Source organism: Bombyx mori, chromosome 4 (assembly GCF_030269925.1).
Source record: "Bombyx mori chromosome 4, ASM3026992v2".
NCBI classification, from domain to species: domain Eukaryota; kingdom Metazoa; phylum Arthropoda; class Insecta; order Lepidoptera; family Bombycidae; genus Bombyx; species Bombyx mori.
Genome location: NC_085110.1, coordinates 18,242,774 through 18,249,591, shown reverse-complemented (window position 1 = coordinate 18,249,591; position 6,818 = coordinate 18,242,774). Strand labels below are relative to the sequence as shown.

Sequence of the window (6,818 nt, the reverse complement as noted above, 5' to 3'; positions counted from 1 at the left end):
TATTTATATAGGTTTTTAATGGAATTACTGATTTTGTATTTTTACAGTGTTTTGTTGCCACTGTTATTCAAAATAATCTAGATAATTACAACTAAGTAATCTAAGATGTTTCAAAAGGCCTTAAAAATACATGCGCTTTGTTTGTGTTTATTCTACAGCTAGATTGAGCTAGAGCTAGACTGTAAAGTCAAAATGATCTCTGAGAATGCACTAGTATTTACTCCGGTATATTACAAAATTAGACGAAGTCGTTTGTTAATCAACGTAAGTAAAGTTTCAGGCATACTTAAAATAAGATTATGCACGAGTTCATGAATACCTGCGTTCCGGATTGAAGAAGGTAAAGCAGCCATTACGACAATGCAGTTAAATCTTCGACTTCATATCTCTTGTTTTTTTTCCCTACCCATTCATTGGTAGCCTAAAAAGCGAATCCAGCTACGCTTGGACGGATAGTTGAGCTCACGGGCTCAACCTGAGAGAATTTGCTAACACTAACCGTAGCACGAGCAGTGCTTCGCAGAATCTATCATATGATCGTAATCGCGACCCACTGAGAAGATCCGGCAAGAAACTCAGTGGGCTAGCTCTTGTTATATTTCCACAAAGTAGCCATTGAACAGGTCAACGCATCTCTAGCAATAAATTTAATAATCTGCTAAGCACTTTCATCTTAGCACTCGGTACTTTAACACAACTACTTGGCGCATCTTCATACAACCAGTCTGTGTTTTGTGCTACTTGATCTACTTCTTCTTTGGTACCCTCGGCTATATCACAAAATCTGCTACTTAGCATATTTATCACCCTTTAGAGTGAGAATGATAAATAATTTTCTTTTTTGACCGTCAATAACAGGTGCCACTGAGGCTTCCGCTTCTACACGTTTTCCTTATCCTATCTTACCTTGTTTCACATCATCACATATATACTTGGGAAGGCCCTGTTTTTCTAAATGCAAAACGTTTTCCAAATACAAAATTGCAATCAGAATGCGATATTTCCCTCGAATCTAATAATACATGTAACTGGGACAGAACCTCATTTCGGAGACGGATTCTGCCACAATTATGTCAATACTTTGGGAATGAATGTCCCGATATCGTTTCCTCCCACCCCCTCTGCCCCCGGAGAACATCTCAATAATTTCCCTTAGGTACGTATTGGAAAAATTGACTTATGAAATTGTTACACGACGGCGGAATTTTAACAATTCATCATTCTACATTCAAGGGTCCGGGTCGCCTTTTTCGCCATATTTTTAGGGCTCCTTATGAATGAATGAATTACTTCTTATCAATATTTGTCTGCGATTTTGTACAGCATAGTGTCCGAAGACATTTAATTATTATAACCAACCCGGATTGTTGAATATATCTGACCAAGAACACCCAATGGCACTCGCCAATTTGAAAATTATATTTCTGAAACTCGATCACTCACTTGGGCTAATGCAACCGACTCCCTTTCTTTAAACAATTTATAAAATCTTATGAAATGTACTTTGATAATTAAACAGCATGACAAACACAGATCACTCTCTCATTATTAAATTAACAAAACATTTACTTCATCAAGCTGTAAAAAACACCTTCACAAATAAGATACCGTGGGTAATACGACTGTAGCCTTGAGTTCATCTTCTTGATCGTGGATCCTGTTCATCAGACTCCCAAAAGGATTTGTCAGCATTACTGGCAACTAAACGCAAAACAGTGAGCCAAAAGTGACAGTTCTATTCAGTTAAATTTAGGTCATAGTAATGCCAAACTTATTCACAAGTGTCCACATGACTGACAAACATATTATCAAATCTTTGATATTGTTAAAAAGTGTTGAATTCACAAGCTAGAAGAACTAATAAACTCCAGTGATTCATCCCTTCACTTTATGAAAAATCTTAATAAATCTACGGAACCAAGCCACGCGTTTTCTATACGGTCACGATTTCCTTTGTAACTTGTATTGTTCGTTTTCGATCATGTAACTGGTTTATTTCTAAGTGAAATGCTTGTTCTTTCAGACTTGCTAATGATTTACTGTTTCGTGTGCTCTTGAATATTTTAGATATTTTTGTACACTGGATTTTGTATTGAGTGAATTTATGTATTATTTTGTAAATTTGGGCAACTTTCTAATTTTTTTTTAGTTATTTTTGTTAATAAGTATGTGTCGTGATCCCTAGCTTCCGCTTTTCTACCGTGATGGACTTGTTCATTTAGGTTTAAAAAGTATAATTTTCTAATTTTTTTTTCAACGAATTAAAAAAAATTATCTTTCGCACAGCAAATAATTTTGTAGCAAGTTAAAAAGAATACATATGAGACATTACTACTACGAAATACAAAACCTCACAGAAAAATAAAAGAAACTGATATTTTGTGTTTGGATGTCGGCGGCACCAATATATCCTGGCGGGCTTTGATTATAACTACACCAGTTCTTTTATAAAGTACTTCGTAAAATACGATTTGAGTGAAACAATCTTGATCACCAGATTTTCAATATTTTTAATATTAACCGAACTAATCTGGATTACGATCTTTTGCAAATATGTTTTACAGTATATTGCAATATACGTGCGCACGGGGTAAGCTGCGAGACTCAAGAATGCAAGTGAAGCGGTCCGGTAGGTGCGTTTATTGCATTTTTGAGTGCGACCAAGTCTACAATAGTGCTGTACTGAGTTGTGTTGAACACTACTCCGTGCGAATATTGTTATATATTTTCAGCTTTTCAATTCAATTCAATGTTTTCATCCGAGGATATCACTTATGAACACGTACAAAGAGCTTGATATGGTTCCATTTGTTGATACTGTTTAAGGAAAAACGATTAAATACGCATTTATATATTACAATTTCTAAGAATTTGAATCATTCACTTCAGTGATTAAACTAAAATGATGTCTGTGCGATTATTGTTAGTCAAATACATTTTTCTTGTTTATTGCCCTTGTAGGCAGACGAGCATACGGCCTACTTGATGGTGAGTGATTACCGTCGCCCATGGACTTTAGTAATGCCAGGGGCAGAGCGACATACAGAACGCAATTGCCTCCGCCAGCTCATGATTCGGCTGTTCGGTTATTTTAGACTACACTACATGTATTGACATTGAGAGTATGAAGACTAAGGATTAACTGGACACTGGTTTGATCAACTACCTTATTGCTTCTATATGCTTTCACTGGGCTTCCACTCTGTGTGTAGCGACCCTTCTTCATCGTCCGATAATTATTGAGACACTAGATACACTGTATGCTTACAGATTGTGTAACTCGTTTGTTAATATGCTAGTCAACTAACTTTGTAGTTACTTTTAAATAGCGGTAGTACCTGTTTCGTTTGTCATTAACATTTTTAATATATATGTCCATTTTACTTGCAGGCAGTACGGAAAAGTCTGGTCTGGAATCATCAGAAACTTCGAGTTTCGTTGTGAAGGGAAAATGAAGAATGGTCTGTTAATATACAATAGAAATACTTATAGATACAATGCCATTGACCAAGACATACTAGTAAAAAAAATCAGACTTGAAAAAATAATCGTATATCTATCTCTCTCTATCGTTCTGTGAACATTTTAACAGCACTAAAGATTCAAACAGCGTTGAATTCGTCCGGAATAGTTCCGTATGTGAGCCCAAGAAACTCTTTACAACATAGTCGCTCCGGGAGATGGAAAACTTGACAGAAAAACTACACGGCGGTCCATACTTTTGAGGTTGTTAACGAGATGGCAGAGCGCATGTAACCACAAAATGTACATAAAGTTTTCTCTATTTGATAAAAAAAATTGACTTATTTGCTTAGATTGATGGACGAGCTCACAGCCCACCTGATGTTAAGTGGTTACTGGAGCCCATAGACATCTACAACGTAAATGCGCCACCCATCTTGAGATATAAGTTCTAAGGTCTCGGTATAGTTACAACGGCTACCCCACCCTTCGAACCGAAACGCATTACTGCTTCACGGCGGAAATAGACGGGGTGGTGGTACCTACCCGTGCGGACTCCCAAGAGGTCCTACCACCATTTATTACGCAAATTATAATTTTGCGGGTTTGATTTTAATTACACGATGTTATTCCTGCGCCGTGGAAGACAATCGTGAACATTTGTTGAGTACGTATTTCATTAGAAAAATTGGTACCCTCCTGCGGGATTCGAACACCGGTGCATCGCTACATACGAATACACCGGACGTTTTATCCTTTAGGCCACGACGACTTCATTTACGGATTAATTCAGCGGTTATGTTAAAGTCGTAACATACAGAGAGAGAGCCCGAGAAAGACAAGAATGTCATCAACAACAATATACACAAGGACTATCTGAGTTTCTAGAACGACCCATAAATAATCACAGACCGACGATAAACTTAAGATTTTATATACAAGTGTGATTGAAATAATGATTATTATTTTTAACTTTAAAGTGATTTTAAGAGTTATTTAATGAATCTTTTATTCTTTCTTCTTTCTTGTATTTTTTGTTAATTATTTTTTCTGTAATTGCTTGCGTTAATCTTGGATTTTTTTAATCATTATTATGGGCTAGACCATTTATTTTACTAACTATTAAACCAAACGTAAATACCATATTTCTGTTTTCTACACAAATATGTTACTAAGTCTAATTATTGGCCAAAATGTAGCTATTTCTAAAATATATTGTTACTACAGATCGCTGGCACTGAGAATAATGTCTTATACCTTTAAGTTAAAAATTACACTATGTTATTTATGTATATATTATGTTATTTAGGCACACAGCGAACCCATGCTGGCCATCACGATTCCCGACCTTATCCAGATCGTATGATTGGTTTTTCCCCGAAATAGGTAAACTGATTACTAAAAAGGTTCAAGATTACAAAAAATATTTGAGTACAATTGCCCAGAGTGGCTATATCACCGAATAGAATCCAGTCGAGTCTTTGTAACGATTTTGAGAAGAGACATTTTCTTTTGTAAAATTCTTAATTAGTTAAAGATTAAATGCGTCCAATGCTTGTGCTAGGCGACGACAACTCGCAATATAAATTGCAGTTTCCGAACTAGCGCCTGTAATGCGCTATCTTGTTTTAAATAAAAACTTCGTGTGTGGCCCAAGTTAAAAAGGTCTCTATACATAGTATTCCATCGGGTAAAAATCTTTATCCGTTCTCCAACTCACGCGGACTTACAATACAATTACAATAGAATTACAATACGCTTGTGGTGGGTAGCCATCCTACAATACAAGATAATTGATAGATGCCTGAATCTCGCTAACGACATTTTCAACATAAGCTTGAATATATACAAGCTCTATACTATAACTATACCTGAGACCTTAGAACTTGTATCTCAAGGTGGGTTGCGGCATTTACGTTTTAGATGTCTATGGGCTCCAGTAACCACTTAACACCAGGTCGGCTGTGAGCTCGTCCACCCATCTAAGCAATAAAAATAAATAAATCGAACAACAACATTTGGTTTGTCGATCTACCGAGCAATATCACCCGCTCGGTGGAAGATCTTCCCTTTGTCGTATATTTCCCCATACGCTGTATCCTGTTGTTCTTAATATCATGCATATTTTACTGATAATAAAGCGTATTGTAATACTGCATAGTTACAGATATGAAAAATAGTAAATGTGGAATATTCTAACGGAAACCTTATTGTTCTACTAGATTTCTACCCACAGCTTCGCCCGCGTGCGCCTCCCATACCGCGTCGGCGGAAAGCGATGTTTAAAAGTGAGATTAAAAAGTAGCTATATTCATTAACAGGATTCAAATTATTTCCATACTTAATTTCGTCAAAATCGCTTGAGTGATTTGGATGTGAAAACGTAACAAACACACCGTTAATTTCATATTAATAATATTATTTGCTAGGTACATAACATGAATAATTAAATATTTTCTATTATTTAAACATAACGCTAACTTTTTTTGCAAAATCTTCTTTAAATGAAAAAAATCTGGTATTTTGTACCAAACAGATAGATAATCTCATTCTACCTGTGAAAGCTACACCAAAACCTTTTCAGAATATCTAGAAATGTACACAAAAAAACAAAAACAAATCTAGAAATAATTTTTCGACCTCATTTCTATTTTTATTACTATTCAGTAATTTACAGGCGCCCCAGATTCTACCGTTTAGTTATATGTATTGATTTCTACCTATCTGAAGCAAGTTTTATGAATTGAGAGTAAATCGCTTAATGACAGTCCTCCCCGGGGGCCATTAGGTAGCCGTAGTACAACAGACGGATTCCCAACGGTCCAGAGCGGAAACAGACCTTCAAAAACTTTAAGCTCATGATACAGACCAAACACAATGCGCCCGGTCTCCGGTTCTAGTCGTAGAAAAATTAAAATCATACAGGAAACTCGCGAGAATTAATTCGTTGCGGCACACGCTACGGTGTTGCCAGCAACATAAAAAGAAAATATTTTTAACAACATCGGTTACGGGAAACATATTCAGTTAAAATTTTCCCATTTCGTTATATTGTTTTTGGATTCAATTTTTTGAGTTGAATTCGTAGGAACTGATACAGCTACACTGTGATGTTAGATCGCAGATAGTATGTTCAGGTATAATTTAGAAGCAGCAGCATGTGCTTTCCCACCATACGTCCATAGTAGTAATTTCCACGCCACAGCTTCCTAACTTGACAACTCCTTTTTTATTTATTGCTTAGATGGTTGGACGAGCTTACGGCCCACCTGGTGTTAAGCGGTTGCCCATAGACATCTACAACGTAAATGCCGCCAGCCAACTTGAGACATGAGTTGTAAGGTCTCAGTTTTCAT

General features: G+C 36.3%; 1 long non-coding RNA gene across 1 annotated transcript; it reads left to right on the top strand.

The window, feature by feature from the left end:
- The first annotated feature begins 1,588 nt into the window (after nucleotides 1-1,588).
- On the top strand, nucleotides 1,589-4,482 carry LOC110385126 (uncharacterized). Its single transcript, XR_002430461.3, has 3 exons — nucleotides 1,589-2,633; nucleotides 3,391-3,765; nucleotides 4,224-4,482. It is a non-coding gene; the product is annotated as an uncharacterized LOC110385126 (long non-coding RNA).
- The last annotated feature ends 2,336 nt before the right edge of the window (nucleotides 4,483-6,818 follow it).